This window comes from Adiantum capillus-veneris, chromosome 27 (assembly GCF_014529385.1).
Source record: "Adiantum capillus-veneris isolate H3 chromosome 27, ASM1452938v2, whole genome shotgun sequence".
In the NCBI taxonomy this organism is placed as follows: domain Eukaryota; kingdom Viridiplantae; phylum Streptophyta; class Polypodiopsida; order Polypodiales; family Pteridaceae; genus Adiantum; species Adiantum capillus-veneris.
In genome coordinates, this window is record NC_140957.1 from 8,884,237 (window position 1) to 8,910,627 (window position 26,391).

The following is a 26,391-nucleotide window of genomic DNA, read 5'->3' on the forward strand; positions in this document are numbered from 1 at the left end:
GGTGAGGTATGCATCCTTAGTTTGTAGTGTAAGGAACTGTCTATTCATTAGCCACTGCCAAGCTATCCACTTGAACTTGGATTCATAGTTCAGTAGATAGCATTTGTTAGGCTACTCAAGGGCTCTACTGATCAGTTAACTTTTTGTCCCATCGAGGTTGAACTAGAGCGCTAGTTGCTTTGTTCCTCTCCAGCAGCTCCTACTATAGTCCCAAATTTGGCCTTCTTGTTAAGCTTTTTAGCAACTTTACTCCAAAAATGGGTAAGAAGGACGCCTCTAGACTTGGAGGGCCAAGGTGACCAATGAGATATAGAATTGTGAAAGTACCTTGACAGGTCTGTCCATTCCATGGATTTTGTTGCTCTGTTCAAATTTTTAGTGAGCTCCTCCGTCGTATCCCCAAGTTTTAGGACCGCCCAATGAGGGGTTGCAGAGCTTTTATCCTCAATGTATAAACTAGATTCTCTCTTATAAAATTGCGATGATTAGAAAGAATAAAAGAAAAAAACCATGACATTTGCTTTGTAAATGGCAATGATCATGATACAAACCTAGAAATGAACTATTTACCTTCTCATTATAGTGTCAACATTTTGCATCTTTGAGAAGGCCTACTACTACTTACTACTCTACTACTTGGTCTACTATCTTGCCATTAGGTGGAATCTTTAGAGATTCTACTAGACATTGCACTCGAGGCATGATATATACTATAAAATCATTGAATTTAACTACAAAATCAAACAAGTGAACTTGTGCATCAAGGATGGGTTTTTGCGCCGTCCACTCCACCCAAGTTGTGTCGGTAATCCTCTCACAAACCCCAACATATTAAAAAATACAATGTCTTGCTCTGTTTACCCTTGCATAACTTCTTTAACTTCTCACAACCCTCGTCTCTAGCCACTTTTCTCCATACTACTATTCAAAACTTTACTTTCTATTTCCATTTCATCCAAAAGGGGGGATATAGAGTTTCCCCCAAATAAACCCCCTTCCACAAAATTTAAAGAACCTACTATCAAAAGAGTATGTGGATTACAAATCATCCTTACCATAGATTACTTCCACCAAGGATGACATAGAAAGGCATAAGATCTATATAGATAAGGCTATTGTTGCATATATTGGTATTGTGGTTGCTCTTCCTTGTATGTGTGTGTGTGTGTGTTTGTGTGTGTGTGTGTGTGTGTGTGTGTGTGTGTGTGTGTGTGTGTGTGTGTGTGAGAGAGAGAGAGAGAGAGAGAGAGAGAGAGAGAGAGAGAGAGAGAGAGATTACCTAGTGCATTTTGTTTTTGGGAAGAAGAGGGGGAGGGTGGGGGGTTTTACATTAGGTTGGTATCAAAACCTTGGGGTGATGAAGTAAGGTGCCATTCATGTTGATTGAGATCTAAACACGTGTTTATAGTGAGCACACCTTAAATACTTATTAGTGGGGCATCAAATGATTTTTCATATTCTTGGTGTTTCAACTCTTTTTGATTCATTTGATTTTGTTTCGTATGCTACTTAAAGTAGTTGTACACATCATATTATTGAGTTCATCAGAAAACTTTAAAGCACAAGCTTCTCTCCTTAATGTATAAACCAACGAACACAATTGCAATCAATGATTTTAAGGAAGAGAAGGCAAATGATTTTTCATTTGCGGTGTTCTATATGTTTGTGAATCATTGTATTTTGTTGAGTATGCTACTCGTAGTACTTGTACACATCATATTGTTGTATACACTAGAAAACCTTTAAAGAACAGGCTTCTCCCCTGAATGTATAAATCAACTTACACAATTACAATGCCAATAAGGAAGAGAAGGCAAAGTCATGATAATTTGCAAGTGCAAGGCTTTATCCCTTTTTTTAATAACAAAATTCACAATGGTGAGTAGTTTATATTGATAAAGCCAAAAAAATACAAATTCTCGCCATGCTCGTGATGAGCCATGACTCCTTAAAAGGATCAAAGATACATCAGTTCAAGGTGTTGCTACCCCACACAACCCACCCTTTAACCCATGCAAGTGTGTCATTGCGGCACCCATGGTTCTAGGCCACCCTTCAAGGTTTCTTTTTTTCCAATGGAGAAGTACCCTATTATCTTGGACTATCTTCGAGAACTTAGATATTTCTATGGAGCTCTCATCCTTGACTTCCAAATGTGTTTGAAGTAGTGATATCTCATGACTTGCATAGCGATGAGCAGCTCATGGCTCTTGAACACCTTCCCTCCCATGAAGAGATTGTTCTTGAAGAGTCCTTATTTTCCAAGTTCTTTTTTGGACCCATTTGCAGATCTTCCCTACAAGGCCACATATCGTCAGGCACTCCTTGAAAAGGCGAGGGAGGTCTTCACAAGCCGTTTTGTATTGCGAGCATCTATCTATACCAATTTCCATGGCAAGAACTTCACTCCAGTCGACATGGCTCCCCAAAGTACCTTCCCATCCCATGGGGCCATTGAGGGTTCCATATTTTCTTCACGACTGTCTCCCATCTTGAGCATGGTCAGTTTAAGCCCGACTACTTGTTAAGCAGGAAGAACCAATCCTTTGAGGCCATAAAGGTGAGGTATACATACTTAGTTTTCAGTTTTAGAAAATGTCTATTCATTAGCCACTGCCAAGCTGTCCATTTGAACTTGGATTCATAGTTCAGTAGATACCATTTGTTAGGCTACTCAAGGGCTCTATTGATTAGTTAACTTTTTGTCCCATCGAGGTTGAACTAGAGAGCTAGTTGCTTGGTTCCTCTCCAGCAGCTCCTACTATAGTCCCAAAGTTGGCCTTCTTATTAAGGTTTTTCGCAACTTTACTCCAAAAATGGGTAAGAAGGACGCCTCTAGCCTTGGAGGGCCAAGGTGACCAATGAGATATAGAATTGTGAAAGTACCTTGACAGGTCTGTCCATTCCATGGATTTTGTTGCTCTATTGCAATTTTTAGTGAGCTCCTCCGTCGTATCCCCAAGTTTTAGGACCGCCCAATGACGGGTTGCAGGGCTTTTATCCTCAATGTATAAACTAGATGCTCTCTTATAAAATTGCAATGATTAGAAAGAATAAAAGAAAAACCATGACATTTGCTTTGTAAATGGCAATGATCATGAGACAAACGTAGAAATGAACTATTTACCTTCTCATTATAGTGTCAACATTTAGAGATTCCACTAGACGCTGCACTCGAGGCATGATATATACCATAAACTCATTGAATTTAACTACAAAATTAAACAAGTGAACTTGTGCATCAAGGATGGGTTTTTGCGCTATCCACTCCACCCAAGGTGTGTTGGTAATCCTCTCACAAACCCCAACATATTAAAAAATACAATGTCTTTCTTCGTTTAACCTTGCATAACTTCTTTAACTTCTCACAACCCTCGTCTCTAGCCACTTTTCTCCATACTACTATTCAAAACTTTACTTTCTAATTCCATTTGATCCAAAGGGGGGATATAGAGTTTCCCCCAAATAAAACCCCTTCCACAAAATTTAAAGAACCTACTATCAAAAGAGTACGTGGATTACAAATCATCCTTGCCATAGATTACTTCCACCAAGGATAACAAAGAAAGGCCTAAAATCTATATAGATAACGCTATTGTTGTTGCTCTTCCTTGTATGTGTGTGTGTTTGTGTGTGTGTGTGTGTGTGTGTGTGTGTGTGTGTGTGTGTGTGTGTGTGTGTGTGTGTGTGTGTGAGAGAGAGAGAGAGAGATTACCTAGTGCATTTTGTTTTTGGGAAGAGGAGGGGGGGGGGGGGGGGGGGGGGGGGGGGGGGGGGGGGGGGGGGGTTGTACATTAGGCTTGTATCAAAACATTGGGGTCATGAAGTAAGGTGCCATGCATGTTGATTGAGATCAAAACACGTGTATATAGTTATCACACCTTAAATACTTCTTAGAGGGGCATCAAATGATATTTCATTCTTGGTGTTTCAACTCTTTGTGATTCATTTGATTTTGTTTAGTATGCTACTCAATGTAGTTGTACACATCATATTATTGAGCTCATCAGAAAAATTTAAAGCACAAGCTTCTCTCCTTAATGTATAAACCAACGAACACAATTGCAATCAATGATTTTAAGGAAGAGAAGGGAAATGATTTTTAATTTTTGGTGTTCTATATGTTTGTGAATTATTGTATTTTGTTGAGTATGCTACTCGTAGTACTTGTACACATCATATTGTTGTGTACACAAGAAAACCTTTTAAAGAACAAGCTTCTCCCCTCAATGTATAAATCAACTTACACAATTACAATGCCAATAAGGAAGAGAAGGCAAAGTCATGATAATTTGCAAGTGCAAGGCTTTATCCCTTTTTTTAATAGCAAAATTCACAATGGTGAGTAGTTTATATTGATAAAGCCAAAAAAATACAAATTATCACCAGGCTCATGATGAGCCATGACTCCTTAAAAGGATCAAAGATACATCAGTTGAAGGTGTTGCTACCCCACACAACCCACCCTTTCACCCATGAAAGTGTGTCATTGTGCCACCCATGGTTCTAGGCCACCCTTCAAGGTTTTTTTGTTTTCCAATGGAGAAGTACCCTATTATCTTGGACTATCTACGAGAACTTAGCTATTTCTATGGAGCTCTCATCCTTGCCTTCCAAATGTGTTTGAAGTAGTGATATCTCATGACTTGCATAGCGATGATTAGTTCATGGCTGTTTAACACCTTCCCTCCCATGAAGAGATTGTTCTTGAAGAGTCCTTATTTTCCAAGTTCATTTTTGGACCCATTTGCAGAACTTCCCTACAAGGCCACATATCATCAGGCACTGCTTGAAAAGGCGAGGGAGGTCTTCACAAGCCGTTTTGTATTGCGAGCATCTATCTATACCAATTTCCATGGCAAGAACTTCACTACAGTCGACATGGCTCCCCACAGTACCTTCCCATCCCATGGGGCCATTGACGGTTGCTTATTTTCTTCACGACTGTCTCCCATCTTGAGTCTGGTCAGTTTAAGCCCAACTACTTGTTAAGCAGGAAGAACCAATCCTTTGAGGCCATAATGGTGAGGTGTGCATCCTTAGTTTGCAGTGTTAGAAAATGTCTTTTCATTAGCCACCGCCATGTTTTCCACTTGAACTTGGATTCATAGTTCCATAGATACCATTTGTTAGGCTACTCAAGCGCTCTATTGATCAGTTACATTTTTGTCCCATCAAGATTGAACTGGAGAGCTAGTTGCTTTGTTCCTCTCCAGCAGCTCCTAGTATAGTCCCAAAGTTGGCCTTCTTATTAAGCTTTTTAGCAACTTCACTCCAAAAACGGGTAAGAAGGACGCCTCTAGCCTTGGAGGGCCAAGGTCGGCAATGAGATATAGAACTGTGAAAGTACCTTGGCAGCTCTCTCCATTCCATGGATTTTGTTGCTCTGCTGCAATTTTTAGTGAGCTCCTCTGTCGTATCCCCAAGTTTTAGGACCGCCCAATGAGGGGTTGCAAGGCTTTTATCCTCAATGTATAAACTAGATTTTCTCTTATAAAATTGCGATGATTAGAAAGAATAAAAGAGAAAACCATGACATTTGCTTTGCAAATGGCAATGATCATGAGACAAACCTAGATGTAAATGGCAATTATCATGAGGCATACCACTACTTACTACTCTACTACTTGGTCTACTCTCTTTCCATTAGGTGGAATCTTTAGAGATTCCACTAGACACTGCACTTGAGGCTTGATATATACCATAAACTCATGGAATTCAAGTACAAAATCAAACAAGTGAACTTGTGCATGAAGGATGGGTTTTTGCGCTGTCCACTCCACCCAAGGTGTGTCGGTAATCCTCTCACAAACCCCAACATATTAAAATATACAATGTCTTGCTCTGTTTGCCCTTGCATAACTTCTTTAACTCCTCACAGCCCTCGTCTCTAGCCACATTTCTCCATACTACTATTCATAACTTTACTTTCTATTTCCATTTGATCTAAAGGGCGGATATAGAGTTTCACCGAAATAAACCCCCTTCCACAAAATTTAAAGAACCTACTATCTAAAGAGGATGTGGATTACAAATCATCCTTACCATAGATTACTTCCACCAAGGATGACAAAGAAAGGCCTAAAATCTATATAGATAAGGCTATTGTTGCATATATTGGTATTGTTGTTGCTCTTCGTGTGTGTGTGTGTGTGTTTGTGTGTATGTGTGTGTGTGTGTGTGAGAGAGAGAGAGAGAGAGAGAGAGAGAGAGAGAGAGAGAGAGAGAGAGAGATTACCTAGTGCATTTTGTTTTTGGGAAGAAGACAGGGGAGGGTGGGGGGTTTTACATTAGGCTGGTATCAAAACGTTGGGGTCATGAAGTAAGGTGGCATGCATGTTGATTGAGATCTAAACACGTGTATATAGTTAGCACACCTTAAGTACTTCTTAGTGGGGCATCAAATGAATTTTCATTCTTGGTGTTTCAACTCTTTTTGATTCATTTGATATTTTTTAGTATGCTACTCAAAGTAGTTTTACACATCATATTATTGAGTTCATCAGAAAACTTTAAAGCACAAGCTTCTCTCCTTAATGTATAAACCAATGAACACATTTGCAATCAATGATTTTAAGGAAGAGAAGGCAAATGATTTTTCATTTTTGGTGTTCTATATGTTTGTGAATCATTGTGTTTTGTTGAGTATGCTACTCATAGTACTTGTACACATCATATTGTTGTGTCCACCAGAAAACCTTTAAAGAACAAGCTTCTCCCCTCAATGTGTAAATCAACTTACACAATTACAATGACAATAAGGAAGAGAAGGCAAAGTCATGATAATTTGCAAGTGCAAGGCTTTATCCCTTTTTTTAATAGCAAAATTCACAATGGGGAGTAGGTTATATTGATAAAGCCAAAAAAATACAAATTCTCGCTAGGCTCGTGATGAGCCATGACTCCTTAAAAGGATCAAAGATACATCAGTTGAAGGTGTTGCTACCCTACACAACCCACCCTTTCACCCATGCAAGTGTGTCATTGTGGCACCCATGTTTCTAGGCCACCCTTCAAGGTTTTTTTGTTTTCCAATGGAGAAGTACCCTATTATCTTGGACTATGCACGAGAACTTAGCTATTTCTATGGAGCTCTCATCCTTGCCTTCCAAATGTGTTTGAAGTAGTGATATCTCATGACTTGCATAGCGATGAGCAGTTCATGGCTCTTGAACACCTTCCCTCCCATGAAGAGATTGTTCTTGAAGAGTCCTTATTTTCCAAGTTCATTTTTGGACCCATTTGCAGAACTTCCCTACAAGGCCACATATCGTCAGGCACTCCTTGAAAAGGCGAGGGAGATCTTCACAAGCCGTTTTGTATTGCGAGCATCTATCTATACCAATTTCTATGGCAAGAACTTCACTCTAGTCGACATGGCTCTCCAAAGTACTTTCCCATCCCATGGGGCAATTGAGGGTTCCATATTATCTTCACGACTGTCTCCCATCTTGAGTCTGGACAATTTAAGCCCAACTACTTGTTAAGCACGAAGAACCAATCCTTTGAGTCCATAAAGGTGAGGTATACATCATTAGTTTGTAGTTTTTGGAAATGTCTATTCATTAGCCACCGCCAAGGTGTCCACTTGAACTTCGATCCATAGTTCAGTAGATACCATTTGTTAGCGTACTCAAGGGTTCTACTGATCAGTTAACTTTTTGTCCCATTGAGGTTGAACTGGAGAACTTAGCTATTTCTATGGAGCTCTCATCCTTGCCTTCCAAATGTGTTTGAAGTAGTGATATCTCATGACTTGCATAGCGATGAGCAGTTCATGGATCTTGAACACCGTCCCTCCCATGAAGAGATTGTTCTTGAAGAGTCCTTATTTTCCAAGTTCTTTTTTGGACCCATTTGCAGATCTTCCCTACAAGGCCACATATCGTCAGGCACTCCTTGAAAAGGCGAGGGAGGTCTTCACAAGCCATTTTGTATTGCGAGCATCTATCTATACCAATTTCTATGGCAAGAACTTCACTCTAGTCGACATTGCTCCCCAAAGTACCTTACCATCCCATGGGACCATTGAGGGTACCATATTTTCTTCACGACTGTCTCCCATCTTGAGCCTGGTCAGTTTAAGCCCAACTACTTGTTAAGCAAGAAGAACCAATCCTTTGAGGCCATAATGGTGAGGTGTGCATCCTTAGTTTGCAGTGTTAGAAAATTTCTTTTCCTTAGCCACCGCCAAGTTTTCCACTTGAACTTGGATTCATAGTTCCGTAGATACCATTTGTTAGGCTACTCAAGGGCTCTACAGATTAGTTACCTTTTTGTCCCATCAAGATTGAACTGGAGAGCTAGTTGCTTTGTTCCTCTCCAGCAGCTCCTAGTATAGTCCCAAAGTTGGCCTTCTTATTAAGCTTTTTAGCAACTTCACTCCAAAAACGGGTAAGAAGGACGCCTCTAGCCTTGGAGGGCCAAGGTCAGCAATGAGATATAGAACTGTGAAAGTACCTTGACAGCTCTCTCCATTGCATGGATTTTGTTGCTCTGTTGCAATTTTTTGTGAGCTCCTCTATCGTATCCCCAAGTTTTAGGACCGCCCAATGAGGGGTTGCAAGGCTTTTATCTTCAATGTATAAAGTAGATTTTCTCTTATAAAATTGCGATGATTAGAAAGAATTAAAGAGAAAACCATGACATTTTTTTGTAAATGGCAATGATCATGAGACAAACCTAGAAATGAACTAATTACCTTCTCATTATAGTGTCAACATTTTGCATCTTTGAGAAGGCCTACCACTACTTACTACTCTACTACTTGATCTACTCTCTTGCCATTAGGTGGAATCTTTAGAGATTCCACTAGACGCTGCACTCGAGGCTTGATATATACCATAAACTCATTGAATTTAACTACAAAATCAAACAAGTGAACTTGTGCATCAAGAATGGGTTTTTGCGTTGTCCACTCCACCCAAGGTGTGTCGGTAATCCTCTCACAAAGCCCAACATATTAAAATATACAATGTCTTGCTCTGTTTACCCTTGCATAACTTCTTTAACTCCTCACAGCCCTCGTCTCTAACCACTTTTCTCCATACTACTATTGAAAACTTTACTTTCTATTTCCATTTGATCTAAAGGGGGGATATAGAGTTTTCCCCAAATAAACCCCCTTCCACAAAATTTAAAGAACCTATATCAAAAAAGTATCTGGATTACAAATCATCCTTACGATAGATTATTTCCACCAAGGATGACAAAGAAAGGCTCTTCCTTGTATGTGTGTGTGTGTGTGTGTGTGTGAGAGAGAGAGAGAGAAGAGAGAGAGAGAGAGAGAGAAGAAAAGAGATACATTACCTAGTGCACTTTGTTCTTGGAAGAAAGAGGGGGGGGGGGGGGGGGGGGGGGGGGGGGGGGGGGGGGGGGGGGGGGGGGATTGTACATTAGGCTCGTATCAAAATGTTGGTGTCATGAAGTAAGGTGCCATGCATGTTGATTGACATCTAAACACCTGTATATAGTTAGCACACCTTAAATACTTCTTAGTGGGGCATCAAATGATTTTTCATTCTTGGTGTTTCAACTCTTTTGGATTCATTTGATTTTGTTTAATATGCTATTCAAAGTAGTTGTACACATCATATTATTGAGTTCATAAAAAAACTTTAAAGCACAAGATTCTCTCCTTAATGTATAAACCAATCAACACAATTGCAATCAATGATTTTAAGGAAGAGAAGGCAAATGATTTTTCATTTTTGGTGTTCTATATGTTTGTGAATCATTGTATTTTGTTGAGTATGCTACTTGTAGTACTTGTACACATCATATTGTTGTGTCCACCAGAAAACCTTTAAAGAACAAGCTTCTCCCCACAATGTATAAATTACCTTACACAATTACAATGACAATAAGGAAGAGAAGGCAAAGCCATGATAACTTGAAAGTGCAAGGCTTTATCCCTTTTTTTACTAGCAAAATTCACAATTTTAGTAGGTTATATAGATAAAGCCAAAAAATTACAAATTCTCGCCATGCTCATGATGAGCCATGACTCCTTAAAAGGATCAAAGATACATCAATTGAAGGTGTTGCTACGCCACACAACCCACCCTTTCACCCATGCATGTGTGTCATTGCGGCACCCATGGTTCTAGGCCACCCTTCAAGGTTTTTTTATTTTCCAATGGAGAAGTACCCTATTATCTTGGACTATGTACGAGAACTTAGCTATTTCTATGGGGCTCTCATCCTTGTCTTCCAAATGTGTTTGAAGTAGTGATATCTCATGACTTGCATAGCGATGAGTAGTTCATGGCTCTTGAACACCTTCCCTCCCATGAAGAGATTGTTCTTGAAGAGTCCTTATTTTGCAACTTCTTTTTTAGACCCATTTGCAGATGTTCCCTACAAGGCCACATATCCGCAAGCACCCCTTCAAAAGGCGAGGGAGGTCTTCACAAGCCGTTTTGTATTGCGAGCGTCTATCTATACCAATTTATATGGCAAGAACTTCACTGCAGTGGACATGGCTCCCGAAAGTACCTTCCCATCCCATGGGGCCATTGAGGGTTCCATATTTTCTTCACGGCTATCTCCCATCTTGAGCTTGGTCAGTTTAAGCCCAACTCCTTGCTAAGCATGAAGAACCAATCCTTTGAGGCCATAAAGGTGAGGTATACATCCTTAGTTTGCAGTTTTAGGAAATGTCTATTCATTAGCCACCACCAAGCTGTCCACTTGAACTAGGATTCATAGTTCAGTAGATACCATTTGTTAGGCTACTCAAGTGCTCTATTGATCAATTCAATTTTTGTCCCATCGAGGTTGAACTGGAGACCTAGTTGCTTTGTTTCTCTCCAATAGCTCCTACTATAGTCCCAAAGTTGGCCTTCTTATTAAGCTTTTTAGCAGCTTTACTCCAAAAATGGGTAAGAAGGACGCCTCTAGCCTTGGAGGGCTAAGGTGACCAATGAGATATAGAATTGTGAAAGTACCTTGACAGCTCTCTCCATTCCATGGATTTTGTTCCTCTATTGCAATTTCTAGTGAGTTCCTCTATCATATCCCCAAGTTTTAGGACTGCCCAATGAGGGGTTGCAAGGCTTTTATCCTCAATGTATAAACTAGATTCTCTCTTATAAAATTGCGATGATTAGAAAGAATAAAAGAGAAAACCATGACATTTTCTTTGTAAATGACGATGATGATGAGAAAAACCTAGAAATGAACTATTTACCTTCTCATTATAGTGTCAACATTTTGCATCTATAAGGCCTACCACTACTTACTACTCTACTACTTGGTCTACTCTCTTGCTATTGGGTGGAATCTTTAGAGATTCCATTGGACGCTGCAATCAAGGCTTGATATATACCATAAACTCATTGAATTTAACTACAAAATCAAACAAGTGAACTTGTGCATCAAGGATGGGTTTTTGCGTTGTCCACTCCAGCCCAGGTGTGTCAGTAATCCTCTCACAAACCCCAACATATTAAAATATACAATGTCTTGCTCTGTTTACCCTTGCATAACTTCTTTAACTCCTCACAACCCTCGTCTCTAGCCACTTTTCTCCATACTACTATTCAAAACTTTACTTTCTATTTCCATTTGATCCAAAGCGCGGATATAGAGTTTTCCCCAAATAAACCCCCTTCCACAAAATTTAAGGAACCTACTATCAAAAGAGTACGTGGATTACAAATGATCCTTACCATAGATTAGTTCCACCAAGGATGACAAAGAAATTGCAATCAATGATTTTAAGGAAGAGAAGGCAAATGATTTTTCATTTGTGGTGTTCTTTATGTCCTTATTTTCCAAGTTCTTTTTTGGACCCATTTGGAGATCTTCTTTACAAGGCCACATATCGTCAGGCACTCCTTGAAAAGGCGAGGGAGGTCTTCACAAACCCTTTTGTATTGCGAGCATCTATCTATACCAATTTCCATGGCAAGAACTTCACTCCAGTCGACATGGCTCCCCAAAGTACCTTCCCATCCCATGGGGCCATTGAGGGTTCCATATTTTCTTCACGACTGTCTCCCATCTTGAGCCTGGTCAGTTTAAGCCCGACTACTTGTTAAGTAGGAGGAACCGATCCTTTGAGGCCATAAAGGTGAGGTATACATCCTTAGTTTGCAGTTTTAGGAAATGTCTATTCATTAGCCACCGCCAAGTTGTCCACTTGAACTTGGATTCATAGTTCAGTAGATACCATTTGTTAGGCTACTCAAGGGCTCTACTGATCATTTAACTTTTTGTCCCATCGAGGTTAAACTGGAGAGCTAGTTGCTTTGTTCCTCTCAAGTAGCTCCTACTATAGTCCCAAAGTTGGCCTTCTTATTAAGCTTTTTAGCAACTTTACTCCAAAAATGGGTAAGAAGGACGCCTCTAGCCTTGGAGGGCCAAGGTGACCAATGAGATATAGAATTGTGAAAGTACCTTGACAGCTCTCTCCATTCCATGGATTTTGTTGCTGTGTTGCAATTTTTAGTGAGCTCCTTTGTCGTATCCCCAAGTTTTAGGACTGCCCAATGAGGGGTTGCAAGGCTTTTATCCTCAATGTATAAACTAGATTCTCTCGTAGAAAATTGTGATGATTAGAAAGAAAAAAAGAGAAAACCATGACATTTGCTTTGTAAATGGCAATGATGATGAGACAAACCTACAAATCAACTATTTACCTTCTCATTATAGTGTCAACATTTTGCATCTTTGAGAAGGCCTACTACTACTTACTACTCTACTTCTTGGTCTACTCTCTTGCCATTAGGTGGAATCTTTAGAGATTCCACTAGACGCTGCACTCGAGGCATGATATATACCATAAACTCATTGAATTTAACTACAAAGTCAAACAAGTGAACTTGTGCATCAAGGATGGGTTTTTGCGTTGTCCACTGCATCAAAGGTGTTTCGGTAATCCTCTCACAAACCCAACCATATTATAACATACAATGTCTTGCTCTGTTTACCCTTGCATAACTTCTTTAACTCTTCATGACTTGCATAGCGATGAGCAGTTCATGGCTCTTGAGCACCTTCCCTCCCATGAAGAGATTGTTCTTGAAGCGTCCTTATTTTCCAAGTGCTTTTTTGGACCCATTTGCAGATCTTCCCTACAAGGCCACATATCGTCAGGCACTCCTTGAAAAGGCGAGGAAGGTCTTCACAAACCCTTTTGTATTGCGAGCATCTATCTATACCAATTCCATGGCAAGAACTTCACTCAAGTCGACATGGCTCCCCAAAGTACCTTCCCATCCCATGGGGCCATTGAGGGTTCCATATTTTCTTCACGACTGTCTCCCATCTTGAGCCTGGTCAGTTTAAGCCCTACTACTTGTGAAGTAGGAGGAACCGATCCTTTGAGGCCATAAAGGTGAGGTATACATCCTTAGTTTGCAGTTTTAGGAAATGTCTATTCATTAGCCACTGCCAAGCTGTCCACTTGAACTTGGATTCATAGTTCAGTAGATACCATTTGTTAGGCTACTCAAGGGCTCTACTGATCAGTTAACTTTTTGTCCAATCGAGGTTGAACTGGAGAGCTAGTTGCTTTGTTCCTCTCCAGCAGGTCCTACTACAGTCCCAATGTTGGCCTTCTTATTAAGATTTATAGCAACTTTACTCCAAAAATGGGTAAGAAGGACGCCTCTAGCCTTGGAGGGCCAAGGTGACCAATGAGATATAGAATTGTGAAAGTACCTTGACAGCTCTCTCCATACCATGCATTTTGTTGCTCTATTGCAATTTTTAGTGAGCTCCTCTATCGTATCCCCAAGTTTTAGGACCGCCCAATGATGGGTTGCAAGGCTTTTATCCTCAATGTATAAACTAGATTCTCTCTTATAAAATTGCGATGATTAGAAAGAATAAAATAGAAAACCATGACATTTGCTTTGTAAATGGCAATGATCATGAGACAAACGTAGAAATGAACTATTTACCTTCTCATTATAGTGTCACCATTTTGCATCTTTGAGAAGGCCTACTAATACTTACTACTCTACTACTTGGTCCACTCTCTTGCCATTAGGTGGAATCTTTAGAGATTCCACTAGACGCTGCACTCGAAACATGATATATACCATAAACTCACTGAATTTAACTACAAAGTCAAACAAGTGAACTTGTGCATCAAGGATGGGTTTTTGCGCTGTCCACTGCACCCAAGGTGTGTCGGTAATCCTCTCACAAACCCCAACATATTAAAACATACAATGTCTTGCTCTGTTTACCCTTGCATAACTTCTTTAACTCCTCACATCCCTCGTCTCTTGCCACTTTTCTCCATACTACTATGCAAAAATTTACTTTCATTTTCCATTTGATCCAAAGGGGGGATTTAGAGTTTCCCCCAAATAAACCCCCTTCCACATAATTTAAAGAACCTACTATCAAAAGAGTACGTGGATTACAAATCATCCATACCATAGATTACTTTCCACCACGGATGACAAAGAAATTGCAATCAATGATTTTAAGGAAGAGAAGGCAAATGATTTTTCATTTTTGGTGTTCTATATGTTTGTGAATCATTGTATTTTGTTGAGTATGCTACTCGTAGTACTTGTACACATCATATTGTTGTGTCCACCAGAAAACCTTTAAAGAACAAGCTTCTCCCCTCAATGTATAAATCAACTTTCACAATTACAATGACAATAAGGAAGAGAAGGCAAAGTCATGATAATTTGCAAGTGCAAGGCTTTATCCCTTTTTTTAATAGCAAAATTCACAATGGTGAGTAGGTTATATCGATAAAGCCAAAAAATTACAAATTCTCGCCATGCTCGTGATGAGCCATGGCTCCTTAAAAGGATCAAAGATACATCAGTTGAAGGTGTTTCTACCCCACACAACCCACCCTTTCACCCATGCAAGTGTGTCATTGCGGCACCCATGGTTCTAGGCCACCCTTCAAGGTTTTTTTGTTTTCCAATGGAGAAGTACCCTATTATCTTGGACTACCTACGAGAACTTAGCTATTTCTATGGAGCTCTCATCCTTGCCTTCCAAATGTGTTTGAGGTAGTGATATCTCATGACTTGCATAGGGATGAGCAGTTGATGGCTCTTGAACACCTTGCATCCGATGAAGAGATTGTTCTTGAAGAGTCCTTTTTTTCCAAGTTCTTTTTTGGACCCATTTGCAGATTTTCCCTACAAGGCAACATATCGTTAGGCACTCCTTGAAAAGGCGAGGGAGGTCTTCACAAGCCATTTTGTATAGTGAGCATCTATCTATACCAATTTCCATGGCAAGAACTTCACTCCAATCGGTATTGCTCCCCAAAGTACCTTCCCATCCCATGGGGCCATTGAGGGTTCCATATTTTCTTAGCGACTGTCTCCCATTTTGAGCCTGGTCAGTTTAAGCCAAACTACTTGTTAAGCAGGAAGAACCAATCCTTTGAGGCCATAAAGGTGAGGTATACATCCTTAGTTTGCAGTTTTAGGAAATGTCTATTCATTAGCCACCGCCAATCTGTCCACTTGAACTTGGATTCATAGTTCAATAGATACCATTTGTTAGGCTACTCAAGCGCTCTACTGATCAGTTAACTTTTTGTCCCATCGAGGTTGAACTGGAGAGCTAGTGGCTTTGTTCCTCTCCAGCAGCTCCTACTATAGTCCCAAAGTTGGCCTTCTTATTAATCTTTTTAGCAACTTTAATCCAAAAATGGGTAAGAAGGATGCCTCTAGCCTTGGAGCGCCAAGGTGATGAATGAGATATAGAATTGTGAAAGTACGTTGACAGCTCTCTCCATTCCATGGATTTTGTTGCAATTTCTAGTGAACTCCTCTCTCGTATCCCCACGTTTTAGGAATACCCAACGAGGGGTTGCAAGGCTTTTATCCTCAATGTATAAACTAGATGCTCTCTTATAAAATTGCGATGATTAGAAAGAATAAAAGAGAAAACCATGACATTTTCTTTGTAAATGGCAATGATCATGAGACAAACCTAGAAATGCACTATTTACCTTCTCATTATAGTGTCAACATTTTTTATCTTTGAGAATGCCTACTACTACTTACTACTCTACTACTTGGTCTACTCTCTTGTTATTAGGTGGAAACTTTAGAGATTCCACTAGACACTGCACTCGAAACATGATATATACCATAAACTCATTGAATTTAACTACAAAGTCAAACAAGTGAACTTGTGCATCAAGGATGGGTTTTTGCGCTGTCCACTGCACCCAAGGTGTGTCGGTAATCCCCTCACAAACCCCAACATATTAAAACATACAATGTCTTGCTCTGTTTACCCTTGCATAACTTCTTTAACTCCTCACATCCGTCGTCTCTTGCCACTTTTCTCCATACTACTATTCAAAACTTTACTTTCTATTTCCTTTTGATCCAAAGGGGGGATATAGTGTTTCCCCCAAATAAATCCCCTTCCTCAAAATTTAAAGAACCTACTATCAAAAGAGTACGTGGATTACAAATGATCCTTACCATAGATTACTTCCACCAAGGATGACAATGTAATTGCAATTAATGATTTTAAGGAAGAGAAAGCAAATGATTTTTCATTTTTGGTGTTCTTTATGTTTGTGAATCATTGTATTTTGTTGAGTATGCTACTCGTAGTACTTGTACACATCATATTGTTGTGTCCACCAGAAAACCTTTAAAGAATGAGCTTCTCCTATTAATGTATAAATCAAGTTACACAATTACAATGACAATAAGGAAGAGAAGGCAAAGTCATGATAATTTGCAAGTGCAAGGCTTTATCCCTTTTTTTAATAGCAAAATTCACAATGGTGAGTAGGTTATATTGATAAATCCAAAAAAATACAAATTCTCGACATGGTCTTGATGAGCCATGACTCCTTAAACGAATCAAAGATACATCAGTTGAAGGTGTTGCTACCCCACACAACCCACCCTTTCACCCATGCAAGTGTCTCATTGTGGCACCCATGGTTCTAGGCCACCGTTCAAGGTTTTTTATTTTTCCAATGGAGAAGTACCCTATTATCTTGGACTATCTACGAGAACTTAGCTATTTCTCTGGAGCTCTCATTCTTGCCTTCCAAATGTGTTTGAAGTAGTGATATCTCATGACTTGCATGGCGACGAGCAGTTCATGGCTCTTGAACACCTTCCCTCCTATGAAGACATTGTTCTTGAAGAGTCCTTATTTTCCAAGTTCTTTTTTGGACCCATTTGCAGATCTTCCCTACAAGGCCACCTAATCGTAATGCACCCCTTGAAAAGGCGGGGGAGGTCTTCACAAGCCGTTTTGTATTGAGAGCATCTATCTATACCAATTTCCATGGCAAGAACTTCACTTCAGTCGACATGGCTCCCCAAAGTACCTTCCCATCCCATGAGGCCATTGAGGGTTCCATATTATCTTCACGACTGTCTCCCATCTTGAGCCTGGTCAGTTAAATCCCAACTACTTGTTAAGAAGGAAAAACCAATCCTTTGAGGCCATAAAGGTGAGGTATACATCCTTACTTTGGAGTTTTAGGAAATGTATATTCATTAGCCACCGCCAAGCTATCCACTTGAACTTGGATTCATAGTTCAGTAGACACCATTTGTTAAGCTACTCAAGGGCTCTACTGATCAGTTAACTTTTTGTCCCATCGAGGTTGAACTGGAGAGCTAGTTGCTTTGTTCCTCTCCAGTAGCTCCTACTATAGTGCCAAAGTTGGCCTTCTTATTATGCTTTTAAACAACTTTACTCCAAAACTGAGTAAGAAGTACGCCTCTAGCCTTGGAGGGCCAAGGTGACCAATGAGATATAGAATTGTGAAAGTACCTTTACAGATCTCTCCATTCCATGGATTTTGTTGCTGTGTTGCAATTTTTAGTGAGCTCCTCTGTTGTATCCCCAAGTTTTATGACCGCCCAATGATGGGTTGCAAGGGTTTTATCCTGAATGTATAAACTAGATTCTCTCTTATAAATATGCGATGTTTAGAAAGAATAAAAGAGAAAACCTTGACATTTGCTTTGTAAATGGAAATCATCATGAGACAAACCTAGAAATGAACTATTTACCTTCTCATTATAGTGTCAACATTTTTTATCTTTGAGAAGGCCTACTACTACTTACTACTCTACTACTTGGTCTACTCTCTTGCCATTAGGTGGAATCTTCAGAGATTCCACTAGATGCTGCACTCCAGGCATGATATATACCATAAACGCATTGAATTTAACTACAAAATCAAACAAGTGCACTTGTGCATCAAGGATGGGTTTTTGCGTTGTCCACTCCACCCAAGGTGTGTCGGTAATGCTCTCACAAACCCTAACATATTAAAATATACAATGTATTGCTCTGTTTACCCTTGCATAACTTCTTTAACTCCTCACAGCCCTCATCTCTAGCCACATTTCTCCATACTACTATTCAAAACATTACAGTCTATTTCGATTTGACCCAAAGGAGGGATATAGAGTTTTCCCCAAATAAACGCCCTTCCACAAAATTTAAAGAACCTACTATCAAAAGAGTATGAGGATTACAAATCATCCTTACCATAGATTACTTCCACCAAGGATGCCAAAGAAGGGCCTAAAATCTATATAGATAAGGCTAGTGTGTGTGTGTGTGTGTGTGTGTGTGTGTGTGTGTGTGTGTGTGTGTGTGTGTGTGTGAGAGAGAGAGAGAGAGAGAGAGAGAGAGAGAGAGAGAGAGAGAGAGAGAGAGAGAGAGACATTACCTAGTGCATTTTGTTTTTGGAAAGCAGAGGGGGGAGGGGAGGGGGTTGTACATTAGGCTGGTATCAAAACGGTTGGGTCATGAAGTAAGGTGCGATCCATGTTGATTGAGATCTAAACACGTATATATAGTTAGCACACCTTAAATACTTCTTAGTGGGGCATCAAATGATTTTTCATTCTTGGTGTTTCAACTTTTCTTGATTCATTTGATTTTGTTTAGTATGTTACTCAAAGAAGTTGTACACATCATATTATTAAGTTCATAAGAAAACTTTAAAGCACAAGCTTTTCTCCATAATGTATAAACCAACGAACACAATTGCAATCACTGATTTTAAGGAAGACAAGGCAAATGATTTTTCATTTTTGGTGTTCTATATGTTTGTGAATCATTGTATTTTGTTGAGTATGCTACTTGTAGTACTTGTACACATCATATTGTTGTGTCCACCAGAAAACCTTTAAAGAACAAGCTTCTCCCCTCAATGTATAAATCAACTTACACAATTACAATGACAATAAGGAAGAGAAGGCAGTGTCATGATAATTTGCAAGTGCAAGGCTTTATCCCTTTTTTTAATAGAAAAATTCACAATGGTGAGTAGGTTATATTGATAAAGCCAAAAAATTACATATTCTCGCCATGCTCGTGATGAGCCATGACTCTTTAAAAAGATCAAAGATACATCAATTGAAGGTGTTGCTACCCCACACAACCCACCCTTTCACCCATGCAAGTGTGTCATTGCGGCACCCATGGTTCTAGGCCACCCTTCAATGTTTTGTTGTTTTTCAATGAAGAAGTACCCTATTATCTTGGACTATCTACGAGAACTTAGCTATTTCTATGGAGCTCTCATCCTTGTCTTCCAAATGTGTTTAAGGTAGTGATATCTCATGACTTGCATAGCGATGAGCATTTCATGGCTCTTAAACACCTTCCCTCGCATGAAGAGATTGTTCTTGAAGAGTCCTTATTTTGCAACTTCTTTTTTAGACCCATTTGCAGATGTTCCCTACAAGGCCACATATCCGCAAGCACCCCTTCAAAAGGCGAGGGAGGTCTTCACAAGCCGTTTTGTATTGCGAGCGTCTATCTATACCAATTTATATGGCAAGAACTTCACTGCAGTGGACATGGCTCCCCAAAGTACCTTCCCATCCCATGGGGCCATTGAGGGTTCCATATTTTCTTCACGACTGTCTCCCAACTTGAGCCTGGTCAGTTTAAGCCCAACTACTTGTAAAGAAGGAAGAACCAATCCTTTGAGGCCATAAAGGTGAGGTATACATCCTTAGTTTGCAGTTTTAAGGAATGTCTATTCATTAGCTACCGCCAAGCTGTCCACTTGAACTTGGATTCATAGTTCAGTAGCTACCATTTGTTAGGGTACTCAAGGGCTCTACTGATCAGTTAACTTTTTGTCCCATCGAGGTTGAACTGGAGAGCTAGTTTCTTTGTTCCTCTCCAGCAGCTCCTACTATAGTCCCAGAGTTGGCCTTCTTATGAAGCTTTTTAGCAACTTTACTCCAAAAATGGGTAAGAAGGACGCCTCTAGCCTTGGAGGGCCAAGGTGACCAATGAGATATAGAATTGTGAAAGTACCTTGAAAGCTCTCTCCATTCCATAGATTTTGTTGCTCTGTTGCAATTTTTAGTGAGCTCCTCTATCGTATCCCCAAGTTTTAGGACCGCCCAATGAGCGGTTGCAAGGCTTTTATCCTCAATGTATAAACTAGATTCTCTCTTATAAAATTGTGATGATTAGAAAAAATAAAAGAGAAAACCATGACATTTGCTTTGTAAATGGCAATGATCATGAGACAAACCTAGAAATCAACAATTACATTCTCATTATAGTGTCCACATTTTTCATCTTTGAGAAGGCCTACTATTACTTACTACTCTACTACTTGGTATACTCTCTTGCCATTAGGTGGAATCTTTAGAGATTCCACTAGACGCTGCACTCGAGACATGATATATACTATAAACTCATTGAATTTAACTACAAAATCAAACAAGTGAACTTGTGCATCAAGGATGGGTTCTTGCGCTATCCACTCCACCCAAGGTGTGTCAGTAATTCTCTCACAAACCCTAACATATTAAAATATACAATGTCTTGCTCTGCTTACCCTTGCATAACGTTTTTAACTCGTCAGAGCCCTTGTCTCTAGCCACTTTTCTCTATACTACTATTCAAAACTTTACTTTCTATTTCCATTTGATCCAAAGGGGGGATATAGAGTTTCCCCCAAATAAACCCCCTTCCACAAAATTTAAAGAACCTATTATCAAAAGAGTACGTGGATTACAAATCATCTTTACCATAGATTACTTCCACCAAGGATTACAAAGAAAGGCTTAAAATCTATATAGATAAGGCTATCGTTGCATATATTGGTATTTTTGCTGCTCTTCGTTGTGTGTGTGTGTGTGTGTGTGTGAGAGAGAGAGAGAGAGAGAGAGAGAGAGAGAGAGACATTACCTATTGTATTTTGTTTTCGGGAAGAAGAGGGGGGGAGGGGGGGGGGGGGGGGGGGGGGGGGGGGGGGTTGTACATTAGGCTGGTATTAAAACGTTGGGGTCATGAAGTAAGGTGCCATGCATGTTGATTGAGATCTAAACACGTGTATATAGTTAGCACACCTTAAATACTTCTTAGTGGGGCATCAAATGATTTTTCATTCTTGGTGTTTCAACTCTTATTGATTCATTTGATTTTGATTAGTATGCTACTCAAAGCAGTTGTACACATTTTATTATTGAGTTCATCAGAAAACTTTAAAGCACGAGCTTCTCTCCTTAATGTATAAACCAACGAACACAATTGCAATCAATGATTTTAAGGAAGAGAAGGCAAATGATTTTTCATTTTTGGTGTTCTATATGTTTGTGAATCATTGTATTTTGTTGAGTATGCTACTCGTAGTACTTGTACACATCATATTGTTGTGTCCACCAGAAAACCTTTAAAGAACAAGCTTCTCCCCTCAATGTATAAATCAACTTACACAATTACAATGGCAATAAGGAAGAGAAGGTGAAGTCATGGTAATTTTCAAGTGCAAGGCTTTATCCCTTTTTTTAATAGAAAAATTCACAATGGTGAGCTGGTTATATTGATAAAGCCAAAAAAATACAAATTCTCGCCATGCTCGTGATGAGCCATGACTTCTTAAAAGGATCAAAGATGCATAAGTTGAAGGTGTTGCTACCCCACACAACCCACCCTTTCACCCATGCAAGTGTGTCATTGTGGCACCCATGGTTCTAGGCCACCCTTCAAGGGTTTTTTGTTTTCCAATGGAGAAGTACCGTATTATCTTGGACTATCTACAAGAACTTAGCTATTTCTATGGAGCTCTCATCCTTGCCTTCCAAATGTGTTTGAAGTAGTGATATCTCATGACTTGCATAGCGATGAGCAGTGTATGGCTCTTGAACACCTTCCCTCCCATGAAGAGATTGTTCTTGAAGAGTCCTTATTTTCCAAGTTCTTTTTTGGACCCATTTGCAGATCGTCCCTACAAGGCCACATATCGTCAGGCACTCCTTGAAAAGGAGAGGGAGGTCTTCACAAGCCGTTTTGTATTGCGAGCATCTATCTATACCAATTTCCATGGCAGGATCTTCACTCTAGTTGACATGGCTACCCAAAGTACCTTCCCATCCCATGGGGCCATTGAGGGTTCCATATTTTCTTCACGACTGTCTCCCATGTGCCAATGGTGGACTGATGACATTGAACGCGGACCAGCTTTATGTTTTAACGCAAAGGAATGAGGATTGCCCCTAGGCTAGGCTTGATGCAGTTGTGATCGATGGGGACCAACATCAGGCGAATGTCTTACCACTAGAGCTCAATTCCTCCTAGCGTCATTCCATCCCACAACAGCATGCACAACTGATAATGAAGGTTCGTTGAAGATGGTCTCATAGGGGCAGCGCCGGCCAGCTGAAAGACTAGTATATTCATGAGGACTTCGAGGAGGATGGAGGCGATGAGATGGAGGGGTGGAAAGCTAGCAACCTGCACTTAGCGATGCATTAGAGAGAGGCCGATGAGAGTTCAAGAGTCGAGGTTATGGGGAAGAGCAGGTGTCAGGCACCTCTATACGTGTGTGAGTGTGTCATGTCACTTTGCATGCCAATATGAGCCGGCTGGAGCATCCCAAGTATGAGAGAGAGAAAGAGAAGAGGAGAGAGAAGACCTTGCTATCATATATAGTCTATCTCCCTATATAGATGCATGCCTGCCATCTTGTGCTAATTGTTCCGCGGCCCTGCCATAACATACAAGGTTTCCAAACTACTGCGAGCTAGGTTTCCTCTATAGTTTGCAAAATCATTGCCTCGATGCAATGATTTTCGGGTACATCTCCTTTCAAACTACTGTGAGCTAGGGTTTGACTACATCTATTTGTGTTAACAACTCAAAGGCACAATATACGCGGGAGGTAATCCAAGTCAGGAACCTCATGTGCTAATGGCCGAGAGTTTTGGGCATGAAGCACGAGACACACGCGCACACAGTACGGCAATACAGCGCAAGACCACTACGTCTAGAAGCTCATTTAAGTGTCAAATTGGACACTGGGGCTAGCTAGCTTTCTCAAAGGAGGAGATTAATGTGTGGCGAAGTGTGTCCGTGAGAGCGAGAGAGGGGGGACAGGGGGAGGGGGGGCCTTACAGGAAGATCATCCAAGGCCCCAATTGGCGCCAGCTTCTGAGACTTTTAGAGTGTGTGATAGAGAGAAGCCATGTGAGTGAGCAAGAGACACAACACTAAACTCGGCCTTTGATGCGTTAGGTCTGAGATGAGAGAGGGAGAAATGTAACTGGCTAGACTTGCTCATTGCCTGCTTTTGTGGAACTCTAGAAGGAGGTGGAGATGAAGGGATTGTTGAACAAGGGCGTCGGTGTATCAGGGTCATTCTTGACGTGCGATCAGAAAGGCTCAATTTTTGAGAAGGGATTCCTTGGTTGTGAGCGCGCTATTGTGGAAGACGAACGCCTCCCCCCCCCCTCTCTCTCTCTCTCACACACACACACACACAGACGCACGCGTGCAAACTCTTCATCTTTGTTCTTGCCAAAATAAGATGGGGCCAAGGTGATTGCAAAGGCGTTGCATGCAAGTGGTGATTATCACTCATGTCAGGAGTACTTTATGATCTTCATCACCTCCCCTGCTCTTGGCAAGAAGTCCTCGTGACAAGGGCCTCTTTTTTTGTAACTCACCATGAAAACTCTGAAAGAGTCCGTAGTCCTTAGTAAATTATCACAAAGAGTTTGCGTCGATGTGAAGTCGTTTAGAGATTTTTTTAAAGGATTCTGTTTATATATGATCGCTAGTCAAAATGACGCTAGTTGACCTTCTTGCCTCAAGTGTGTCTCCAACAAGCTTTTAGCCTTTCCTTGCACAACCAAATCCAATGAAGATGGACCTCATATTTTCCTTTCTTACCAACACTTTTGTGTCAAAGTTGCTGGTGGTAGTAGCCAATAACCCAGTGAGCCCTCGGAGGGGGGGTACCCTGTGGCCCGTTGGGTGCTTATGTAGGTGAGCACTAGGATTTCACTTTGTTCAGATTCTGTAAAATAGATCACCACTTAATAGGGGAGGGAAAACTTCATAAGGTAGTGGAGAGGCTCCAACATGAGTAGAACGGACTGGTTAAAAGGAAGCCGCAGGATCAGAGCTAAGCTGTTACGCACATCGGGGGTCTCAATCTTGTAAGATTCTCACAAGAAGGGAGGGGAAGATTTTTAAGCCCTCTGGGAACGAAAAATTATCCCATAGTTGCGAAGGTAGAGATGTTGAAGACGGTGAATCTGTTTATCAAAATACCATGGATGCTATTGCATTCAACTCATTGAAATTGTTGATCCCACGCATTGCATGTGGGCTTGTGTTGCTACTGAAGGAGAGCCTCTTTTTCCACATATCAAATCCTTCATATGGCAATTAAAAACAAATGTGGTGCTCTTCCATTTCTTCAAGTTGGGTTGCTGCCGACTATGTGCATTGGCAGACGAAATGATGCGACAATCACCTTACATTAGGGTAGGATATTTTTAAATTAATCAAAGCATAATTGAGAGAGAGGGGGGAGGGGGGGGGGGGAGGACGAAGAGAGATGAAAAGTTTAAATGCTATAATAACAAGATCAAGAGAGCTAAGAAATGGAACCAACATCGTAAAACTTTGCATCATTTCATTATTACATTCCATTTTGAAGACAATTGTGTTACCTATGTGCACATAGACTTGTGAGATTCTATGTAGAAGTGTATATTTCTTTTGGCTACTATTGCATTTGCTCAAAAGGAGTTTGACTACAACCAAGTGTTCAACAAAAAAGTCTTTTCTAAAAATACAAAGCTCCCTTTAATGAAATTTATAAAAGACTTGAAATTTAAGGATTTCTTTAATGCTTTCACACTATTCTTTTCAAGTATGTGATGCGAAGGATATTTTCCTTTTCCTCTGGGTTTCTCAATTGTCATGATTATACATTAAAAGGCCTTTTTTGGGAGCTAGACAAAATGGAGCCACTCACCAAAAACATTTATCTCCAATTTCAATAAGATACAATCTAGAGCCAAAGATTGCAAATACACAATGTTCATATTCACTCCAACCTACCAATAAGATCTACCAAATCTACTTCTTCTATGAATTCCCTAAACTAAGCATCTCTTGACATCATTTTTTGTAAAATAAGCCTCTCTCCTACAAGCACTTGCCATAATATTATGTATTGAGAAACCCTCCTCCCCCCTCCACAACATTACCTGCACATGCACACGCACACACTCAAACACACGCGCACACACACACACACAAACGTTTTTGCTTCTCCAAGAATCTATCATGGCTTGACTATTGATGACCATTAGCTTTGATTTGGAGAAGGGAGCATAACCTTGGATAATCACGGAGTTAATATACGGGTGGATGATTAAAGTTTCTGAAAGGAATGCTTGAGGTGTTAAGAGACAATGATAGGTAGATTGAAATATGTAATTTGATTCTAAATGTTTCTATTATGATTTCAGCTAAATGTATCTTGTGGGATTTCGCTCGTTTTTATGACTACTCGGAAAGGTTTGCTTGGAGTTTGAAATTCCTCATAGTACTTGTACACATCATATTGTTGTGTCCACCAGAAAACCTTTAAAGAACAAGCTTCTCCCCTCAATGTATAAATCAACTTACGCAATTACAATGACAATAAGGAAGAGAAGGCAAAGTCATGATAATTTGCAAGTGCAAGGCTTTATCCCTTTTTTAATAGCAAGATTCACAATGGTGAAAAGGTTATATTGATAAAGCCAAAAAAGTACAAATTCTGGCCATGCCCGTGATGAGCCATGACTCCTTAAAAGAATCAAAGATACATCAGTTGAAGGTGTTGCTACCCCACACAACACACCCTTTCACCCATGCAAGTGTGTCATTGCGGCACCCATATTTCTAGGCCACCCTTCAAGGTTTTTTTGTTTTCCAATGGAGAAGTACCCTATTATCTTGGACTATCTATGAGAACTTAGCTATTTCTATGGAGCTCTCATCCTTTCCTTCCAAATGTGTTTGAAGTAGTGATATCTCATGACTTGCATAGCGATGAGCACTTCATGGCTCTTGAACACCTTCCCTCCCATGAAGAGATTGTTCTTGAAGAGTCCTTCTTTTCCAAGTTCTTTTTTGGACCCA